At 43.0% G+C, this 24,116-nt stretch overlaps 1 protein-coding gene across 3 annotated transcripts in view; it reads right to left on the bottom strand.

The window, feature by feature from the left end:
• mtmr4 (myotubularin related protein 4) overlaps positions 1–22,262 on the bottom strand; it is a 214,277-nt gene extending 192,015 nt beyond the window's left edge. The window contains exon 1 of one of the 3 annotated variants that reach the window (XM_068010247.1): positions 22,150–22,262. The gene's annotated coding sequence lies outside the window, so the exon portion shown is untranslated. Of the gene's footprint in view, positions 1–7,870; positions 7,922–22,066 lie in introns of those variants that run through there. The other 2 variants (XM_068010248.1, XM_068010249.1) reach the window with 2 other exon arrangements.
• Positions 22,263–24,116: the final 1,854 nt, after the last annotated feature.

A 24,116-nucleotide genomic window follows, 5' to 3' on the forward strand; every position in this document is an offset into this window, starting at 1 on the left:
GTCAATTACTGCAGTAAGGAGGAATGATATCTTAGAAGATTCCTCAAATGAGGTCATATGGGTAGAACTTCAAAACAAAAAGGGGGCAATTATTTGGCTGGGCGTGTACTACAGGCCTCCAAACAGTCAGGGAGAGATAGAGGAGCAGATATGTAGGCAAATCTCAGAGATGTTAAAATAATAGGGTAATAATAGTAGGGGATTTCAATTTCCCCAAGATTAACTGGGAGAGTCTTAGTGTAAAAGGCATAAAGGGGGCGGAATTCTTAAAGTGCATCCAGGAGAACATTTTGAGCCAGCACTTTGAAAATCCTAAAAGAGGGGCGGTACTGGACCTAATCTTAGGGAATGAAGTTGGACAAGTGGTAGAAGTGTCAGTGGGGGAGCATTTTGGGGATAGTGACCATAACTCTAAGATTTAAGGTAGTTATGGAAAAGGACAAAGATGGGCCGGAAATAAATGTACTGAACTGGGGGAAGGCCGATTTCAATATGATAAAACAGGACCTGGCCAAAGTGGACTGCGAGCAGCTACTTGTAGGAAAGTCTACATCAGACCAGTGGGAGTCATTCAAAAAGGAAAGAGTGTGTGTTCAGGGCCAACATGTTCCCATAAAGATGAAGGGCAGTACCAACAAGTCCAGGGAAGCTCGGATGCCAAGGGATAACGAGGATTGGATAAAGAAAAAAGAAGCTTATGGCAGATTCAGAGGGCTGAAAACAGTGGAGGCCCTCGAGGAGCATAGGAAGTGTCGGGGGGTACTTAAATAAGTAATTAGGAGAGCGAAGAAGGGGCATGAAAAAAGACTGGCGGGCAAGATAAAGGAAAATCCCAAGGCTTTTTATAAGTATATTAAGGGCAAGAGGATAACCAGGGAAAGAGTAGGGGCCAAAGTGGCAATGTGTGTGTGGAGCCATTGGATGTAGGTGAGGTTTTAAATTATTACTTTTCATCAGTGTTCGCTATGGAGAAAGACCATGTAGGTGTGGAGATCAGGGAGGCGGATTGTAATATATTTGAACAAATAAGCATTGAAAGGGAGGAGGTATTAGCGGTTTTAGCGGGCTTAAAAGTGGATAAATCCCCAGGCTGCTGGCAGAGGCAAGGGAGGGGACTGGAGGACATTGAATGTGGCACCATTATTCAAGGAGGGTAGCAGAGTGTCAAACCACTGACCACCTCCAGGCGCTTATCCATTGTCTCTCGAGATAAGGAGGCCAAAGAAGTAGAGATAAACCAGGTAATTACAGGTCAGTAAGTCTAACATCTGTGGTAGGGAAACAACTGGAAAAAATTCAGAGGGACAGGATTAATCTCCACTTGGAAAGGCAGGGATTAATCAAGGATAGCCAGCATGGCTTTGTCAGGGGGAGATCTTATGTAACAAATTTGATTGAATTTTTCGAGGAGGTGATGAGAGTAGAGCAGTTGCTGTAGTCTACATGGACTTCAGTAAGGCTTTTGATAAGGACCCGCATGGGAGATTGGTCAAGGTGGTAAGAGCCCAGGGGATCCAGGGCAATTTGGCAAATTGGATCCAAAATTGGCTTAGTGGCAGGAGGCAGAGGGTGATGGTCAAGGGTTGTTTTTGCGATTGGAAGCCCGTGACCAGTGGCATACCGCAGGGATCGATGCTGGAACTCTTGCTGTTTGTAGTGTACATTAATGATTTAGAAGTGAATATAGCAGGTATGATCAGTAAGTTCGCAGATGACACGAAAATTGGCGGTGTCGTAAATAGTGAGGAGGAAAGCCTTAGATTGCAGGAAGATATAAATGGGCTGGTAAGATGGGCAGAGCAGTGGCAAATGGAATTTAATCCTGAGAAGTGAGGGGTGATGTATTTTGGGAGGACTAACAAGGCGGGAATATACAATGGATGGTAGGACCCTAGGAAGTACAGAGGGTCAGCGGGACCTTAGTACAGTTGTCCATAGATCACTGAAGGCAGTAGCACAGATAGATAAGGTGGTTAGGAAGGCATATGGGATACTTGCCTTTATTAGCCGAGGCACAGAATACAAGAGCAGGGAGGTTACGATGGAGCTGTATAAAACACTAGTTAGGCCACAGCTGGAGTACTGTGTACAGTTCTGATAGCCACACTAAAGGATGTGATTTCCTTAGAGCAGAGAAGGCTGAGGGAGGACCTGATTGAGGTATACAAAATTTAGGGGCATAGACAGGGCAGATAGGAAGAAACTTTTCCCCTTAGCGGAGGCGTCAATAACCAGTGGGCATTGATTTAAGGTAAGGGGCAGGAGGTTTACAGGGGATTTGAGGAAAAATGTTTTCACCTTGAGGGTGGTTGGAATCTGGAACACACTGCCTGAAGGGGTGGTAGTGGCAGGAACCCTAACATTTAAGTATTAAGATGAGCACTTGAAACCCATAGCATACAAGGCTACGGGCCAAGTGTTGGAAAATAGAATTAGAATAGAAACGTGCTTGATGGCCAGGCCAGTATGGACATGATGGCCCGAAGGGCCCGTTTCTGTGCTGTATAACTATGACACAGTTTTCCTGGCCTGAGAAACTGCACCTAAAAGATTCATGTTCCATTTTGGGACACATAGTAACGCTAACTATTGCAAACCGCAAGTAATAACAGGATATCAAGGGACTGATCAAACTGTTATCATGAGCCGCACATTTGACACCCCCGGGTTCGGGTTTCAAGAACGTAGATTGAAGGCGAGAGACTCACACAGCAATATCCCAATGGCAATGGGTCTTGCAGCTCACATTACAGGGCCTAAAAGGCAATCTGGACAGAGAATCTGCTGGAAAGTGTCCAACAGGATTTTTTTTTTTTACATTCCTTGCTATTTCTTTAACCTGCTCTGATCAGCCTTTACAACAACATCCACCAACTCCCTGATTGCCCCACACAGCACAAAATTATTTCACTCTTCAGAAGATGTGGGGCTTGAAGTCAATAGGTGAGGTACTACCCCAAAGCTAAGGCTGACTGACACCTCTGGATTGGTTAGAATGTAACACTGGCATGAGGTAGGTAGAACACCTTCTCCCAACCCCAACTCCAAGTTTGACATCAATCTAGGACAGCAATCACTATTCACAAGGAATTCTGTTTAGTTTGCATATTCAAACATAATCAGGTGCTTTATGCGCCTGTAATAATACATCACAGTGGCACACCACATCACATGACAATCATACAAAGCCATAACGATCCGACTTACAAAGAATTTCCTTACAGCAAAAATGCAACTGAAAGCAGTCAACAAACTGTTACATTTCAGGTTATCACATACATTCCAGGAGATTCCCTTCTGATTTGTCGGTTTGATTTTTCCTGAATGGTGGTGAACAAAATACCCAGTTATCACCACATTGTCAGTACTCCAATTTCTTCCAATTAAACATTGGGAAGACCAAAGCCATTATCTTCAGTGCTCACTACAAACTCCACTCACTAGCCACCGATTCCATCCCTCTCCCTCGCAACTGTCTGAAGCTGAACCTGATTGTTCACAACCTTGGTGTCACATTTGACCCCGAGTTGAGCTACCAACCACATAGTGATGGCATCACTAAGACCACCTATTTCCACCTCCATATCACCCGACGTTGACCTCGTCTCAGTTCATCTGCTGCTGAAATCCTCATTCATTCCTTTGTTACCTTTAGTCTGGACCGTCCCAATGCACTCCAGACTGATCTCTCACATTTTAACCTATGGAAATTTGAGGTAATCCTAAACTCTTCTGCTTATGTCTTAACTCGCACCAAGTCCCGTTGAGCTATCACCCCTGTGCTCACTGACCTACACTGGCTCCTGGTCAAGCAACAACTTGATTTTGAAATTCTCATCCTTGTTTACAAATCCCTCTATCACCTTGTCCTTCCCAACTCTGTAATCTCCTCCAGCTCTACAACCAAGATATCTGCACTCATCTAATTCTGGCCTCTTGAGCATCCCTGATTTTAACCATTCTACCATTGGCACCCGTGCCTTCAGTTGCCTAGCTAAGCTCTGGAATACTCTCTCTATACCTCTCCGTCTCGCTTTCCTCCTTTAAGACATTCCTTAAAACCTACTTCTTCGATCAAGCTTTCGATCAGACCTAATATCTCATGTGGCTCGGTGTCATATTTTGTTTTATAATGCTTCTGTGAAGTGCCTTGGGATGTTATATTACGTTAAAGGTGCTATATAAATGCAAGTTTCTGTTGTACTTACAAATTCACAATACTGCACTGCCCTCTTTATGCTTTTGCAAGGCAAAGTAATTTCCCATCCATCTATGACACTTACTTAAGTTCATCATTTTAATTACATAAGTGAAGTCATTTAATTTTCCCATGAATGTGACACCGTGTCATCACCAACTGGAGTGTGCAGCATCACCACCAGTTCTAGCATACACTGGGGATTTCAGCAGCCTTTATTTACCAGAGATTCTATTACACAAACAAGGCAGTCAGGCTGAAGTCTTATCTGTTCTATGTTGAACAGCGGGCAAAGGAAATTCACAGATTGTGCTCCTGCAGCAAAAGCTCCAGACATCACACTGTTTTTCATGGGATGTGAGCAACACTGGCAAGGCCAGCATTTGTTGCCCATCCCTAACTGCCCACAAGAAGGTTGTGGTGAGTCAGACATTTTCCTCCTTACAGTTCTCACTAGGAGGTGCAGATTTGTTCTGGAAATGCCTTCACTGATGCTTGCCTGTATTTCATTCCAGCAAAGCTCCAGCCTGGAATGACTGTTGGGAATGTTGCAATTCACTTGATGTCCACAGATACAGACTTCTCATTAATGGTTACTGCATAAAGGAGAGTGGGATCCTTCCTTGCTCAGAAGCCAATCATAATGTCTTGCTGAGGCCTCCTCTGGTCTATAAGTTTACATAGAGCTCAGGCCTTCAATTTCAAACCTTTGCTACTTCAGGAAAAAAAAATGTTTTTTCCCAGAATTCCCTTAGGTGTGTGGAGAAACTCTTTAAGCTAAGAACTTTCTCAAAGACCAGGCTGCTTTTAGTGATAGCCTTTGAGCAAGTCTTATTTTTACCTGATAACTGAACATTTTAAAATCAATGTTCCTCTCTGCCAAAAGCAGTCCTTTACAACATTCAGTCATATGGGTGTGTGGTAGTGAGGAGAGAGGAGGTAAAAGGGTAGGTATTGCACCTCCAGCAATTGCATGGGAAAGTGCCGTGGGAAGGGGATGAGGTGTCGGGGGTAATGGAGGGTGTCGCGGAGGGAACGATCCCTTCTAAATGCTAACAGGGAAGGGGAAGATGCGTTTGGTAGTGGCATCACGCTGGACATGGCAGAAATGGTGGAGGATGATCCTTGGATGTGGAGGCTGGTGGGTTGGAAAGTGAGGACAAGGGGAAACCCTGTCATGGTTCTGGGAGGGAGGGGAAGGTGTGAGAGCCGAGGTGCGGGAAATGGGCCAGATACAGTTGAGAGTCCTGTCAACCACAGCGGGGGTGGGGGGGGGAGCAATCCTCTGTTAAGGAAAAAGGAAAACACATCAGAAGTGTTGTGGAAGGTTGCATCAGAGCAGATGCATCAGAGACAGATAAATTGGGAGAATGGAATGGAGTCCTTACAGGAGGCAGAGTGTGAAGTGTAGTAGAGGTACCTGTGGGAGTTGGTGGGCCTATAATGAATATTAGTAGACAACCTATCCCCAGAGATGGAGACAAAGAGGTCAAGGAAGGGAAGTGATGGAGATGGACCATGTAAAAGGTGAGAGAAGGGTGGAAATTGGAAGAAAAATTGATCAAGTTTTCCAGTTCAGGGTGGGAGCAGGAAACGGCACTGATACAGTCATCAATGTACCGGAATCGGTCCTAGTTATGCCTGTCTTTTTGTAGGATTTGTCGAACATCCATTGTTCCAGTCCTACTCTGGCACCCTTCCCCTAGTCTTTTTCCAGTACAGGGATGACTATCAGTGCCGTTTCCAGCTCCCGTCCAAACTGGGAAAACTTTATCAACTTTGCTTCCAATTTCCACCCGTCTCACCTTTTGACAGTCCATCTCCGACACTTCCATTCCCTTCCTTGACCCCTCTGTCTCCATCACTGGGGATAAGCTGTCTACTAATATTCATTATAAGCCCACCGGCTCCCACAGCTACCTTGACTACACTTCCTCACACCTTGCCTCCTGTAAGGACTCCATTCCATTCCTCCAGTTTCTCTGTCTCCGACACATCTGCTCTGATGATGCAACCTTCCACAACAGTGCTTCTGATATGTCGTCTTTTTCCTCAACCAAGGATTTCCCCCCCACCGTGGTTGACGGGGCCCTCAATCGTGTCCAGCCCGTTTCCCGCACCTCTACCCTCTCCCCCTCCTCCCAGAACTGTGACAGGGTTCCCCTTGCCCTCACTTTCCACCCTACCAGCCTCCATATCCAAAGGATCATCCTCCGCCATGTCCAGCGTGATGCCACTACAAAACACATCTTCCCCTCCCGTTAGCATTCCAAAGGGATTGTTCCCTCCACGACACCCTCGTCCACTCCTCCATTAGCCCCGACACCTCGTCCCCTTCCCATGCAATCGCAGGAGGTGTATTACCTGCCCTTTTACCTCCTCTCTCCTCACTATTCAAGACCTCAAACACTCCTTTCAGGTGAAGCAGCGATTTACTTGTACTTATTTCAATTTAGTATACTGTATTCGCTGCTCACAATGCCGTTTCCTCTACATTGGAGACACCAAACGCAGATTGGGTGACTGCTTTGCAGAGCACCTCCGCTCAGCCTAAAACATGACCCCGAGCTTCCTGTCACTTGCCATTTCAACACACCCCCTTGCTCTCATGCCCACATCTCTGTCCTGGAATTGCTGCAGCATTCCAGTGAACATCAACACAAATTCTAGGAACAGCACCTCATTTACCAATTAGGCATGCTACAGCCTACCGGACTGAACACTGAGTTCAATAACTTCAGAGCATGACTGGCTGCACCCCCCCACCCCCCACTTTTTTGTTTAGTTTTACTTTGTATTTTTTATTTCACTTTGTTTTAATTTGATTCATCATTACATTTTTTTAAACCATGTGCATGTCCACTTTTTTTTCATGTTTTGCTTTTGGCTAGGGCTTTCATTATTCTGTCATTTAACACCCTCTCTGCACGAACACTTTGTATTTCACCACACCATTAACACACTTTGTCTTTGCCCCATGACCTCCTTGTCAGTTATTCTCTGTGACCCTCTGTCCTATCAACACCTTCCCACTTGTTCTATTTTGTCCCACCCCCACTTTATTTGCTTAGAACCTATTACATTTCTAACCTTTGCCAGTTCTGATGAAAGGTCACTGACCTGAAACGTTAACTTTGCTTCTCTCTCCACAGATGCTGCCAGACCTGAGTATTTCCAGCATTTTTTGATTTTATTTCAGATTTCCAGGAGCTGCAGTATTTTGCTTTTATATTAGTGTTTAACTTAAGTAATTGCAATTTCATGATATAGCCATGTAACCACCATTCAATTTGTCAACTCTAAAGGATGCATAATTAAGCCTTAAGCATTTTGATTGGACACGTGAACAATGTCAAATCTTTAAATAAAATTTCAACAACTCTACAAAGAAAAAGCATTAAAGTCATTTCAACTCCCTCCTCCAAAAGGTGGCCTAGCACAAGGTACATGTACAGGGTCCTACCAAATTCACGGTCAAATGTGACAAATTTCACAGCTTTTTAAAAATAGCGAATTTCATGACTTCACCTATTTAAATCGTAAATTTCATGGTGGCGCAACAAGCCATAAAAATGATCTATTTAAAACAAAAAAAGGGAGGTTTCTGGTTTCAAATGGCATTTATTGTACATTCAAAAAGCTGACTATAAACAGATCACATTCTTTACTCACTGAAGCCAGTGGTTGAAAGTGGGCATGGAGCAACCTGCAATTATCTCTTTCTTCATTCCCTGTCTCTGCACTGTGAACCCTTGTCTGCGTTTAGACACAGCTCTCAACGCGTCCAAAGTTTGTTGGAATTGTCAGACAGCACCGTGCTAGCTTTGCAAGCTGGGGGACTCTGCATTCCAGAGTTCCAAAACTGCAGCACAAGCAATCTGCTTCTTTTACAATAAAAGAGGAAGCTCCAGCCTGCAGTTCTTGTCAAAGCCAGGAATCGCATTAAATGTGTTTAAATCCACCAACAGGTGCATTTGTGCAGTGTCAAAGATACGCACAGTTTTCAAGAATGCTGCAAAAGGTTGCTGAAACCTCTGAACTGCTTTTTCTTCACTGGTTGACTCTTCCCCATAGTAATAATATTGTTTGAGCTTCATTGCCATGCAAGAAAATACCTGTTGAACACAGACATTTAATTCAGCGTCATCAGAGTGCTGTTCATTTGACTGTGCTTCAGCCCAGAACAGTACATCCATTACTTTATTGTAAGTTTTGTGGATTGTGATGTGTTGAAATTCAAACCAAGTGATTAAATCCATCAGTCATGTAGCACCCTTGGCAACAAACTAAAGTTCATTAAGCTTAGCATTGTTTAGAAGGGTTACAATGTCTGTTAAAACCTGTGTTTTTGGAGACAGTGCGAGCTCTTCTAAGACAAAGTCTGAGCAGTATTTCAGGTGAGCTGCATGATACTGTACTGCCCAAAATCAAAAATCCAACTGGCTCTGGAAGAAGGGTGATGTTTTATTCCCCAATTTCAGCCATTTCAACCACATTTGCAATGTGTTGCCTATATCAAAGCTTGCTGCTGGGGTTTTTTTGAAGATCTTTTTAATGTACTTGACCAGTTTGTCCATTTTACCAAACTCATTTTTCCTCAATTCACTGACAACAGAAATTATATGTGCATTACATGTAATATGGACAGCATTAGACATTACACCTTGGAGCACAGATTTGAAATATTTTGTCATATAAGTTGCATTGTCACTAATGAAAACAGACACTTTGTAGAAATGTACACCGTAGTTTGAAACAGTTTTATCGCTTGGGAAACTATGGTGTAATTAACAGCTTCGAAATGGACGCAGTCTGCGAGCACTGTTGTTAGCTTTCCTGACTGTCCATCTTCAGCCTTACCAGACATAAAAATCAAACAAAACATGCAGCACATAACTGTCTTGCTCATCAATGGACTCATCACAAATAACTGCAAAAGACTCACATGCATTAATCTGAAACGTCACCTCCTCACGATGTGTAGCAAAAATCTTCAGTAGGTAGTTCTATTGTAGTTTATTCGCACTTGGCAAGCAATCACCATTTTGCACATTACATTAAATGAAATACTTTGGAAGTTTTGGGTGATCACGTTTTTCCAATGGTATGTTGGCGCTTGCAAAAGCATCCACAAGTTCCACTTTAACCAATTGACAATTTTCTGAGCTCTTACAAGAGATGAAATCGTTGCTTGCTTTTGTTAATTTTCTAGCAGTACAGGGTCAGATGCTCTCTTTCTGCTGCAATGGCTTTTGGACTGTAAGTGGCACTGAACCACTGCCCGTGTGTGATCCAATGAAACACTGCAGCTTGTATAAAACAGTATTCCACCATCAGCATGCAGAATTTGACTTCCAAATTCTTTCACTCGATGTGCTGCAGTAACGGCCGTGGTCATTTTTGATTTGATCATTCTGACATTCACACTTGTCTGCTAATACTAGTGACTGCTTCTCTTAAAACTGCACCGGAAGCCCACCCTCATCTACCAATCAGCAAGGTGAGCCTTGTGTCAATCACTAAAATGACTGATGTTCACAATATGCCCAATCAGCAAGGTGAGCCTTATGTCAATTAATAAAGTTAGCAAAATGGCTGATTTCACAGAGGACCCGAGATTTCATGGCCATGAAAAATGCGCCACAGATCGTGAATTAGGTAGGACCCTATAGATGGAATAGAGACTGTCACACTCAACCTGCTACATGCCTCAAACCACAGTCCCTGATTTTGCAGTCTCCTGCAACAATTCCTCAACAAGGGTCTGAAATATTTATTGTTACTACTCCAAGTGACACTGCTATGCACACTGCAGTAGAAGTCTGGATCTGAAGCATCCACACTGATATAAACATTTTATAATTTGAGTAGTGAAATAACTCCATGTGGGTAGAAAGGCCTGCATGAAGTGCAGCTGTCTAATGAAACTGAATCTGGTAGCTAATGCACAAGGACATCAAACAAGTCACAAATTTTCTAAAGTCTGATGTATATTCACACCAGTAGCCCTGTTTCAAGTGCAGTAAATAGTTTCAAACTCTTGGAGGGTTTCCATTAAAGTTTTCTGAGGCAGCACCACTGCCATGACGTAGGGTGACACGAGCTCATCATAATGATCGCCCATCCCTCCAAAACACACAATATAATCTCTACTCTTCAGCCTATGGAAGGTGCTGAAACAGAGGCAAGACCCTTTTCATGGAGAAATGCAGGCAGCCAATAATCCCACCAACCCACCCCCCACCCCCACCCCTGCTCTTGTACAGCTTTCTAACTACCAAATTAAGAATGGTACTGGCAGAAGCATTAGAGCAACTGGATGTCTGTCCTCACTGATACTTGATACAGGGGCTAAATGGATTTTAAAAATATATACAGAATTGACCTTGAAGCCACCTATCATCAGTTTCTAGTTTGTGTTGAGTCATCTTATCTCAGACTTGGTGGTAAGGTAGGAGCACTATAATTATCTCAATCGTGGGTTAAGAAAAGAAAAGCAAAATCAGCCATAGTTCCCACTCCCGAGTTCTACCCAGTGGTCAGTGCTGGGAAATTCCTGTATGGACAAAGAACATTTTATCTCACAGCTGTTAACAGAGTCCTGAATGGCATGTGCCTTGTAAGTGCCAGGAAAAGAGATATAATGGAACAAAGGAAAAACTTCTGAAAAGAGGGGAAAAGTAGCCAGTTCTGGTTCACACAGGAACTAATGGCATAGTGTCACATAAATCTTTTTGAAGTCTGAGCATTAAACTAAGGTGCAAAATCTCAAGAGTAGTAATATCAAGACTATCCTTGGTGTCACATACTGGACAAGTTAGGGAGAAGTAGATAAGACATGTCAATGCATGGCTAGAAAGATGGTGTAAAAGAGTTTCAGATTACTAACACATTGTGACAAGTACTGGGCAGGATAAAGCTGTACAAATGGGACAGGTTTCACCTGACTGGTACTGACGCCCTTTCAGAAAACATAAGTAATAGTGGGGGACAATATCATAGAGTCATTTACGACACAAAGAGTTCACTCGGCCCATCGTGTCCATGCCGATATATATACTAACATAGCAGAGAGGGGGTAAACATAGAAATGGGACAAGAGCAGTCAAGATAGAAAGGACACAGAATCTAAATGTTATGGTAACAGTACCAGTCAGCACATAACGATTCAACTGCAGACATGGATATAGAAGGCAAGTATGAGTATAAGGATGACGTTTATTTACCCTTCAAAAAAATGCTTTTATATAGCACCTTGCACGATCCCAAGATGACCCAAAATGATTAACAACCAATGGAATACTTGTATAGTCACTGTTGTAATGTAGAAAACACAGCAATTTGAGTACAAGGTCCCACAAACAGTAATGAGATAGAGGCCAAATTTTTTTTTTCATTAAGCTAGTTGAGGGATAAATATTGGGTAAAGGGGAGAACGCCCTTCAAAATAGTGCATAATCTTTTGCGTCCATCTGAAAAGCCAGACAGGACCTCAATTTAATGTCATATCCGATTGACAGCTCCACCGATTATGCAGGTGCACCGCACTAAGGTGTTAGCCTAGATTATGTGCTCAGCTAGGGAGTGCCACTTGAATCCACAACCTTCTGACTCAGAGGCGAGTAGCACCACTAAGCCAAAACTGACACGAGTCAAAGAACACAGACAAAAGGCTCACACAACATGGTGCAGTTTAAAGTTAGGCTTAGGATGGAAAAAAGACTGAATGCAATGGAAGAGAGAATAAGTACAACCGTCAACTTTAGAAATGGACATTTTGAGATGAGGGGTGAACTACAGAAGGTAAGTTGCTACAGGAAAAACATGAAAGAAAATTGGATACTTAGAACTACTGTACACAAAACACCAAACATGAGACATAAACACTGGAAACAAAGGGCAAGAGGCAAAAGACTGATGGAAGTATTGCAGGGATTCAGGGGGGAAAAATATTCCTAAAAGCTACAGATAACAAGGTGAGTCATGTTGAATATAAAAAAAAGACAAAGGAAAATAAAAGAGGTTAAGAGACTTGGATAAAGAAAAACAGCTAGTATGTGGCTGGATCAGATTGTCCACAGGGGCTGTTTTAAAACCACAGCATCTGAACTGCTCTCGTATATCTCTGAGCAAACAGTTTTAAAGAAGCATATCTTTGGTCAAACACTGCACTGGGAGTGGCCCTATAAAAGGTGTTTTTTAAATATATGAATGAATAGTAAAATTTTAGGAAATGTCAAAACACTGTACTCTAATGAATGATTATTTCCTCCAAGTATTTAAAAAGAATTCAGGAGCAAATTGTCCTCCCTGAGAAAATACAATGATTCAATATAAATGAGATGGAACCCTCAAAAAAATAATTACCAAGAATGGATATTTATCCCAAAGTGCTGAAAGAAACTAGGAAGATTTGTGAGGCAATGACAACCATTACTAAGAAGTCATTTGACACAGGATAGATAGATACAGGTAGATTCGAAAATGGACAATGATTTCCCATCTTCAAAGGGAGGGAGGGAGGGGGGGGGTGCAAAACAGACAGGCACCTACAAACAAACCCATTAGTTTAACTTCCATTCCATGTAAAATAATGGAACTAATTCTCAGGAGTAAACTTGGGTATTATCTGTTCAAAAATAACCAAGTAAACAGCAGTCAATGGAGATTTAGAAGGGAAAGACCTCCGAAAGACTTCCAAAAGGCTATTAGTCGAACTCAAAGCTATGGAAATTTAGGGTAAGGCCCAGGGAATGAATAGAAAATTGCACGTAGTGCAGTAAACAAATAATCTTTAGGAAAGTTACGTTGGGTGAAGAATACTAAGTTGATGCCCAAGGCTCATTGCTGGGCCACTGTTAATTTATATAAATGCATTGTGTTTTTGATTCGATATCACAGTGTTTAAATCGGAGGGTGGCGGAATCAGAGGAGCCAGCTCACAAGTCATTGTAGCTGGACAAAATATCTAAGTATCCAGAATGGCAGATGAAATTTAATCTAAGTGTAAGATACTGTACACAGAAAGGAAAAATAGGTGACATACACAACTCTATGAATGGCACTGAACTAGCTAAGCATGAAGGACAGAGAGACCTAGGAGTCCTAACAGGTGCAACATGAAACGCCCAACCAATTCAGAGCAAAGTCAACAGAATGTCATACAATCTAACCAAAACAGTAGTGTACAAGACAGCAATTTTAATACTGCATCCAGTGCACAACAACTTGCATTTATACAGCACCATCAATCTAGGGAAATATTCCAAGGTGCTTCACAGAAGCGTAATCGGACAAAAGTTGACATGAGACACACTGAAGTGCTAGAGACAGTGCAGAGAAGAACGACGACGATAATTCCTTGTATAAAGGTCTGCATTATGAAGAAAGACTGAAGAAACTAAAGTTTTACAGCCTGGAACTGAGGTGACTTAGAGGTGATCTTAAAGAGGTACACATGATAGTTAAGAGCATGGGGGGAAAAAAAATCCAGCATTTTTTTTTTAATTCATTCATGGGATGTGAGTGTCACTGGTTAGGCCAGCATTTATTGCCCTCCCTAATTGCCCTCGAGAAGGTGGTGCTGAGCTGCCTTCTTGAACCTCTGCAGTCCATGTGGGGTAGGTACACCCACTGTGCTGTTAGGAAGGGAGTTCCAGGATTTTGAACCTGCAACAGTGAAGGAACAGCGATATAGTTCCAAGTCAGGATGGTGTGTAACTTGGAGGGGAACTTGCAGGTGGTGATGTTCTCATGTATTTGCTGCCCTTGTCCTTCTAGTTGGTAGAGGTCGCCGGTTTGGAAGGTGCTAAGGAGCCTTGGTGCATTGCTGCAGTTCATCTTGTAGATGGTGCACACTGCTGCCACTGTGCGTCAGTGGTGGAGGGAGTGAATGTTTGTAGAAGGGGTGCCAATCAAGCGGGCTGCTTTGTCCTGGATGGTGTCGAGCTTCTTGAGTGTTGTTGGAGCTGCACCCATCCAGGCAAGTGGAGCGTATTCCATCACACTCCTGACTTGTGCCTTGTAGATGGTGGACAGGCTTTGGGGAGTCAGGTGGTGAGTTACTCGCCTCAGGATTCCTAGCCTCTGACCTGCTCTTGCAGCCACAGTATTTATATGGCTACTCCAGTTCAGTTTCTGGTCAATGGTAGCCCCGAGGATGTTGATAGTGAGGGATTCAGTGATGGTAATGCCGTTGAATGTCAAGGGGAGATGGTTAGATTCTCTCTTGTTGGAGATGGTCATCGCCTGGCACCTCTGTGGCACGAATGTTACTTGCCACTTATCAGCACAAGCCTGGATATTGTCCAGGTCTTGCTGCATTTCTACATGGACTGCTTCAGTATCTGAGGAGTGACGAATGGTGCTGAACATTGTGCAATCATCAGCGATCATCCCCACTTCTGACCTTATGATTGAAGGAAGGTCATTGATGAAACAGCTGAAGATGGTTGGGCCTAGGACACTACCCTGAGGAACTCCTGCAGTGATGTCCTGGAGCTCAGATGATTGACCAACAACCACAACCATCTTCCTTTGTGCTAGGTATGACTCCAGCCAGCGGAGGGTTTTCCCCCTGTTCCCACTGACCTCAGTTTTGCTAGGGCTCCTTGATGCCATACTCGGTCAAATGCTGCCTTGATGTCAAGGGCACTCACTCTCACCTCACCTCTTCGAGTTCAGCTCTTTTGTCCATGTTTGAACCAAGGCTGTAACGAAGTCAGGAGCTGAGTGGCCCTGGCGGAACCCAAACTGAGCGCCATTGAGCAGGTTATTGCTAAGCAAGTGCTGCTTGCTGGCACTGTTGACGACACCTTCCATCACTTTACTGATGATTGAGAGTAGGCTGACGGGGCAGCAATTGGCCGGGTTGGACTTGTCCTGCTTTTTGTGTACAGGACATAACTGGGCAATTTTCCACATTGCAAGGTAGATGCCAGTGTTGTAGTTGTACTGGAACAGCTTGGCTAGGGGCGCCGCAAGTTCTGGAGCACAGGTCTTCAGTACTATTGCCGGAATATTGTCAGGGCCCATAGCTTTTGCAGTATCCAGTGCCTTCAGTCGTTTCTGGATATCACGCGGAGTGAATCGAATTGGCTAAAGTCTGGCATCTGTAATGCTGGGGACTTCAGGAGGAGGCCCAGATGGATCATCAATTCAGCACTTCTGGCTGAAGATTGTTGCAAATGCTTCAGCCTTATCTTTCGCACAGATGTGCTGGGCTCCCCCATCATTGAAGATGGGGATATTTGTGGTGCCACCTCCTCCAGTTAGTTGTTTAATTGTCCACCACCATTCACGGCTGGATGTGGCAGAACTGCAGAGCTTAGATCTGATCCGTTGGTTATGGGATCGCTTAGCTCTGTCTATCGCATGCTGCTGACGCAGTTTGTCATGCAAGTAGTCCTGGGTTGTAGCTTCACCAGGTTGACACCTCATTTTGAGGTATGCCTGGTGCTGCTCCTGGCATGCCCTCCTGCACTCTTCATTGTACCAGGGTTGGTCTCCAGGCTTGATGGTAATGGTAGAGTGGAGGATATGCCAGGCCATGAGGTTACAGATTGTGGTTGAGTACAATTCTGCTGCTGCTGTTGGCCCAGAGCACCTCATGGATGCCCAGTTTTGCATTGCTACATCTGTTCGAAATCTATCCCATTTAACACGGTGATAGTGCCACACAACACGATGGACGGTATCCTCAATGTGAAGGCGGGACTTCATCTCCACAAGGACTGTGCGGTGGTCACTCCTACCAATACTGTCATGGACAGAAGCATCTGTGGCAGGCAGATTGGTGAGGACGAGGTCAAGTATGTTTTTCCCTCGTGTTGGTTCCCTCACCACCTGCCGCAGACCCAGTCTAGCAGCTATGTCCTTTAGGACTCGGCCAGCTCGGTCAGTAGTGGTGCTACCGAGCCACTCTTGGTGATGGACATTGAAGTCCCCCACCCAGAGTATATTTTGTGCCCTTGCCACCCTCAGTGCTTCCTCCAAGTGGTGTTCAACATGGAGGAGTACTGAGCCATCAGCTGAGGGAGGGTGGTATGTGCTAATCAGTAGGAGGTTACCTTGCCCATGTTTGACCTGATGCCATGAGACTTCATGGGGTCCAAAGTCGATGTTAAGGACTCCCAGGGCAACTCCCTCCCTACTGTATACCACTGAGCCACCACCTCTGGTGGGTCTGTCCTGCCGGTGGGACAGGACATACCCAGGGATGGAGATGGCTGTGTCTGGGACATTGTCTGTAAGGTATGATTCCGTGAGTATGACTATGTCAGGCTGTTGCTTGACTAGTCTGTGGGACAGCTCTCCCAACTTTGGCACAAGCCCCCAGATGTTAGTAAGGAGGACTTTGCATGGTCGACAGGGCTGGGTTTGCCGTTGTCGTTTCCGGTGCCTAGGTCGATGCCGGGTGGTCCGTCCGGTTTCATTCCAATATTACTTTAAATTAAATTGTAAGAGTAGCGAAACAGGTAAACAACTACTGAGAGATAAAAATTAGGACTGACATCAGGAAATTCTTCTTCACATGGAGTGATGAACATATAGAACAGGCTCCCTAAAATAGTAGAGGCATATTAGAGACCCTGAAAAGGCATCTAAGAAACAATTGGATGCTGCAATGAGGGTAGGGAGGGAAACTGTTGGATCTTTCTTTAAGGATAAATTTAGATGGCCAAATGGCCTCATCGGCAAAAGTGGGATCTTGCTCCAATATTCCTCATCAGGATAACTAATATTCATCGCAATAACTACAGAATATGGATGAAAGGAAAGAAAACAAAAGCATTTTTAGTTATAAAGACAATCACATTGCCAGGAGCAACAGTGCAAGCAATATCATAAATAAAATAAATCTTAGTCATCCTGAAAATGAAATCTTCACCTTCCGTAATTGCATATTGTTACAGAAAATGAAACCTATTTTCAACCAATGAGCTGGACACTATTCACATACTTACTGAATTACCTCAACATAAATTAACTCACTCGTCAAAAGACACACAAATTATAGGAGATCATGGTTGATCCAGAATTCAGAACGCCGACCACTTCTGATAGAACATCCCAGTTCTTTAACAAGTTTACATTTCTTGGGATTATTTGTAGCTTCCAAGTCTTTTTTTTTTAAATCTGAACTTTCTCTCCTGAAGCACTGACTCTTACTGGGATGTAGTTCTGAGTGTGCCAGTCAGCATCCTGTACCTCACGAGTAAATATTCTGCAGATGTAAGATTGTGAACCTCAACAGTGAGTGTCAACAGGATATTCAACAACAGATAACATAACAACCAAGTCTTATCCTGTCCTCATTTAATAAATAATAAAAGCAAAATACTGCAGATGCTGGAAATGTAAAATCAAAACAAGAAATGCTGGAAATACTCAGCAGGTCTGACATCATCTGTGCAGAAAGCAGAGTTAACCTTTCAGGTCAGTAACCCTTCATCAGAACTCAGTTCTGATGAAGGATCACTGACCTGAAACGTTAACTCTGCTTCTCTCTCCACAGATGCTGCCAGACCTGAGTATTTCCAGCATTTCTTGTTTTTATCTCATTTAATGATTAATGATCTCACACATTTTTAGCAAAGGTCAATGGAATGAGAGCATTCAGGAGTGGAAACCATGGATAATTTTCCCTTCTCCATCCCAGTATTGCCACAATCAATTACATCACACCTACTGTTGTCCTCAATCAGATCAGGTAACAGACAGACCAAGAATTAAACCTGGGATCTTCTAGCCTGTATGGCTCCATGCCACACCACCGAACATGGATATTGACCCACTGAACGATCAAGTGAGCTCATTCTATTAATCTCTGAGTGAAGAGAAACTTCTGACTGGCTTTTCTGGACTACATTTACCATGAGGAATTGCACAAGACTTGAGAAAATAGCAATAGCTCCATTGACAGAAACATACAGGTTGCTAATGAGCAAAAAAAGACAAATCCATTGGAAGATATGCAGGCACTGCACGTTTGAATGAGGAGATGCCTGTAACTACAAAGTCTAAGAACAATATCCGACAGCTCAGAAGTCACGGAACGACCCTTACCACACCCCCAACTCAAGATTTAGATGCATAAAAGTACCAAGTGAATCTGTCATCATGCTGTTAAACCTTTAGCTTTCCTCTAGTATTCTCAGACTACCAAGTTTCTGCAGTTGACCTGGTTCCAAATCACTTGTGTAAGAAAATAGATCACTAGCAACTCTCTTTTTGATCCAGCCCTTCCAAGATTGGGCATACAATGAACTACATGCTCAAAAACAATCTCTCTCAGTATTAGATTGCCCTTTGTCCTGATTTCTAGTTCATTCTGGTTAATGTGTCTACCTTAAATCAAAGAAGGGGTACAGATAGATAAATTGATCATCCATTTGTTTGACCCTCCCATTCTATGCTGAACTGAACCCAACAGTTTCAACATTAGAATTGACTTCAGTACCCTGGGTTATGGAAAGAAATATCAGCTAGGATTCCTGCTCTGATTGCTATCTAGTAACCCTTACTGGAAGTACATGTATAAGCTTTGGGGGAGGACAGGATCAGGCTCAATTGATATGTTCCTCCCAGTCGAAGTGTTGGTCTAAACTCACCAGCTCACACATGAACAACAATGACTTGGGAAAATCCCTGAAAGGCATTTGGCGACTGGAACCATATCACAGCAAGAAGTCACAGTAAAGAAGGAATGGGAACAAAATTACAGAGACTATTCTTGGGGTATGGTTTCACAGGAGCCGGCAGCCCCTTCAGTTCTTTGCTCATGTGGAATTCCAAAGAGTGAGGACCAGTGAGCTACTCCACTGTGGAGAGCATCACACTGAATCACAGTCTTGTTTCCACCCGACATCCACACCTTCCAGTATAGTGTCCTGGACAGTGATCAGGTTCAAGAACCGTAGTTGCCTTTTCCCCATGCTAACCATAGATACCGATATCAATAATACTCCAACTGAATGATCAGGAAACAGAATTAAGATCTAGCAACCTAATGACTGTTACATCAAGCAGTACCGTGCCTTTATGCAGTTCATCACGGAAATTAAGGCAAGTTCAAAGGACTGCCATTCAACTTCTAGAAGACAGCTTGTTAATATCAGACAACAAAAAAAAAGTTACATACTAGTAAGTGATTACAGAAAAACTAATCTCAGGAATTCCTGGATATATCCAGTTTCAAAATCTATAGTCTGGAAGAAACAATTCACATTGCTCAAAGTCTGAATTTCTTCAACTTCAGCATGAAACAGCCCTGAGCCATAGGTTAATCCATCCAGTTTCTGCAGGTTAATTTTTAATGAGAATATCAGTGAACTTTGGTTTATTAACATGTCTATATTTACTTCAGCTGTAGGTATGCGCCAATAGTGCACACTCCTTTACTGCCTCCCCTACGTGGCCAACTGCAGTACCAGCTGATGCCAATGTGTCCACTTTGAACATTCATGCGGATTTAAGGGAATGTAATTGAGCACAAGTTTTTCTGCTACAGTTTATCAGAAATATACATCAAACCACACTATTAAAGCTCATAGCAGCAGAGCTTTCAGAGTCAAATCTTCCAAAAACAAGCCACTCTACAAATTAGTATGGTGACATACACGAACAGTTCACAACAATTCTGAGAAGCAAAGGTCCATCACTTGGGCAATCTTTGCCAAGCACTGACCTTTAGAATATTAATATAAACTGAATTCGATCATTTTAGATTATTTGAGATATTACACAAGTTTACACGAGCCTCAAGCAATGACCGTCTGATATCCCTCTTGCACTCTAAGATTAACAGCGGTTTGACGATTACAGGGGTTATTACCTGTGCTAGCACATCTGTTACTTGAGTGTTACTGGCAAGCCTTTCTGAAACACAGTAATGTCCCAACTGAATACCAATGGCAACTGAAAGCTTTCTTAAAATAATTTCAAGGGTGAGCATATCTAGCTGATGCATTACGGGAGTTCCAGTACATTTGGAGACTGGCAAAATAGTTCCTAGTTACTGCAATTGTTATGAAAGTGATTGTTTTAGTTAAAAAAAAAATTTCAGGAATTTATAGTTAAATTGAATAAACCTTGGACCAGTTTTTTTTAAAAAAGCCATCAAAAGGACACTGAGGGAACTGGATTGGCAACAATGTTATTGGTTGTCACATGACTCAAGTTAAAGATAGAACAGAAACCCTGGTAATGGGCAGAGAAGTGACAAGAGTCCCTTGATTGGACAAGCGCAGCAGCAGCAGAGCACTTAGGATGGGCAGATAAAGTCAAGTCTGCAGCTGAAGTGTCAAGGAAGGACAGAAGACCACAACCCAGCTCGCTTTCCAACATTCCATAAAAGACCGTGAAGTCCATGGTGTCAATTCATCTCGTTTCCTGTCTTTGAAGAAAGTCTGCTAAATTACTTCTCAATGCCACCTGAAAAGAACTGTTCTAAAAGATCTGAGTGACCTGTCTACATGTACTCAGAAGTGAGACTGTATGCCAGTTTTAGAACAACATATCTCATCTGCTGTTCTCTTCAAAAATGAGGAAGTAATCTGCTCAAAGTTTTTTTTTGTCTGTGACAGAGGTCTGAATTTATAAAAATCCTTTTTATTTTTTGGTTAACCAGAGTGAGTGTGAGTGTGAGAGAGAGAGAGAGAGAGAGAGAGAGAGAGAGAGTGTGTGTGTGTGTGTGTGTGTGTGTGTGAAGGGACTAAGGTAAAAATGAAACTTTAACATTTAAATCTGCGTGTTTATGTTTTATTTCCTTACAAGTTAAGACTTGTTTGATAATAAACTGATAATTTTGTTGCTCATTAAAGAAACCTGGTTAGTGTGTTCTATGCCGGGAAAAATAGAGTATATGATTGACTTTATCAGTAAGTGGGAAAATTTAAAATATATGGTGTGACCTGAGAGAAGTGGGACTAGAATATACAGAGCACTCCACCCACCTCAGTCGTAACACAATTCTTAAGCTATGTCATTGCTGGGTTGTGTTGTTACCATTCACCTAGAACAAATACAGCTGTACAGCTAGAGCCTGAAACCTTGACTTGCAAATATCCCTTTAATTCTCCTAACTGGGTGCTCTGCAGCATCTATTATTTCCCTTTAAGGGGGTATTCTTTAGTGCAGGGGTTCTTAACCCGGGGTCCGCAGTTTCCTAGGCGTCCGTGAGGTTTCAAGGTGTCTGGCAATGTGTAGGCGGAAATAATACTTGCTTAGCCTTTAATAATCTAAAATGATCTAAAATATGGTGGCACTCATTCTCAAATCAGCACAGCCTCCCAGTGTGCGTGTAAAAGTGGAACAGCTGGAAGCTACCAGGAGCAGCACGCTGTTTAAAAAACGCCAGTCGTTATAAAGCAGCACACAGACGTGAAAGACACATCTGAAATCAGACAGCGGCACGAGGAGATAGCCCTAGCAAGTCACAGTTTCCCTCTGGGGCACAGGGAGGAGGCATCATTGACAGTTTGCCCCTAGCCCTACCCTACCTCCCGCAGATCCACCACAGACTCTGGTTGTGCTGGAGTTTTTTAAAATTCATTTTGTGTGTTGTGGGCACCGCTGGCTAGGCAAGCATTTATCGCCCATCCCTAATTGCCCTTGAGGTGGTGGTGAGCTGCCTGTTGCTATTTAGTCATCTGCAGACAACCACTCTAATAACCCATGAGACAGGAGATTTGGCCCAGAAACTCCCTAAAACTGGGCATTAATGTGGTGCAGGTTCACAAGATGCCTTATCAACGTGTCCTCTTTATAGGGAGGTAAAAAGAAAATTACTGCAACAGTACACATATTGGAAAACAGCTCAGTCAACATTTCCGAAGGGGTTGAGCGCCGAAACCTTTGTTCACCCACCTGGGGTACCTGATGCTTTGCTCAACTATGTGGGTATCTGATATGTTCACCCATTTGAAGTTGGAATATCGTGCTTTACTCACCGTTCAGGTGAGAGCTGAGATACTTTTAATATTCATTTTGATTCTTGAGATGTGGGCAAGGCTGGCATTGCTGGCTGGCAGAGCTCATGTTGGAACAATCTGTTACGCACCTGTGGGCTACAATTATCTACAGTGAGACTACTGGAGCTAAACTGCCACACTGTCCCAAAGCTATTAAAAGAGTTCATTGATATTTCATCAGATAGATCTCCCAGAATCACGTTCAGTGAAACACCACTGCAGACATTTTGGTGTGAATGCTTCGATGAATACAGCACTGCTTCTTCTACAGCACTGAAAGCATTGATTCTATGTAGTACAAAATACATATGCAAAACTGGATTTTCAGCAACGTCATCAATGAAAGCAAAGTACCCCAACATGCACTTCTTCTTGTCAAGCATATGTTCACATCTTGACAGAATTGATGTTCAGCACCAGCAGCAAGTTTCACATTAAGTAAAACAAAAATATATGTTTAATTTAATTAATAGTTATACAGATAAAATCCTGTGTTGTGTTGAATTTTTATGACAAAGCAAAAAGGTTGAGAACCCCTGTTTCAGATCACTGTGTTACTTGATCCCAGACATTTTTTTTAATACTTATTGGCTCTCAGATTTTACATATTCTTAATGATCATTGGGCTACATGTAGATTAAATAAATTCATAAATACTAAGTATTAATTGATGTACTTTAACAGTCACTGACCTTGTGCAACATGCATTAATACTAAATACTCTCAGACCCTGGTGACTGTATATCAATACTCCCAGACTCTTACATATATTAACAGTCCCAGTTTCATACATCAGACATTAGTGGGGCAGCCTCAAGGGCCCAACCATCTTCTGTATTTCACCAATGACCTTCCCTCCATCACTGATCAGAAGTGGGGCTGTTCACTGATGATTGCACAATGCTCAGCTGTATTTGCAATTCCTCAGATAGCAAAGCCATCCAGGTCTTGCAGCATGTAGGCATGGGAAAGATCCAAGCTTGGGCTGATAAAATGGCAATCAGCATTTGTGCCACTCAAGTGCCAGGCAATGACTACCTCCGACAGGCAAAAGCCTAACTATTTCTTCTCGACATTCAATAGCTGTACAACTGTCAAGTCCCTGACCGTCAGTCAATATGTTGGGTGTCACCACTGACCAAATACTCAATGGGACCTGCCACAAAGTGTCATGTCTACTAGAATAGATTATAGGTTGGGTATTCTGCAGCAAAAGGCTTACTTCGTAACTCTTAAAGCATCTCTAACCACCCACAAAAGGCATAAATCAGAAGTCTAATGGAATACTCTCCACTTGCCTGGATGGGTGCAGCAACAACACTCAAAGCACAATACTGTCCAGTCAAAAGCAGTTCTTTGACAGGCACTTCATCCACTAGCCTAAAAATTCACCGCCAGTGTATCATCATTGTATTATCTGCAGGAACTTGCCAATGCTGCCTTGGCAGCACTCTCAAACCCGAGACCTCCACCATCTAGAAGCACAAGATACATGGGACCTCCACCCCCACCATCCTAGCTTGACATACAATTTTCATTCTTTTGTTGTCATCATTGGGTCAAAATCCTGGAACTGCTAACAGCTTTGTGGGAGCACCTTCACCACTGGGAATAGAACAGTTCAAAAAAGCAGCCAACCACCACCTGCTCAAAAGAAACCACGGACGGGCAATAAATGCCAGCCTTGCCAGTGACTCCCACATCCAATAAAAATAAAATATTTATAGGTCCTGTGCAATGTAAAACTGCTGCCCACTATACACTCTAATATCCTATTATGCATTGTCAAGGGAATTATGCATTGAAACTCCCAGTGCTTGTGTACTGCATCATACTAGACTCATTGCACTGCGAATGGTTACAGGTTGCATATTGTGCATGAATACTCCAGTGCTGAGGATATTCATTCCAGGACTCACTCATGCTGCTGTCATCACTGTACGCTT

This window comes from Heterodontus francisci, chromosome 30, assembly GCF_036365525.1.
Source record: "Heterodontus francisci isolate sHetFra1 chromosome 30, sHetFra1.hap1, whole genome shotgun sequence".
NCBI classification, from domain to species: Eukaryota; Metazoa; Chordata; class Chondrichthyes; order Heterodontiformes; family Heterodontidae; genus Heterodontus; species Heterodontus francisci.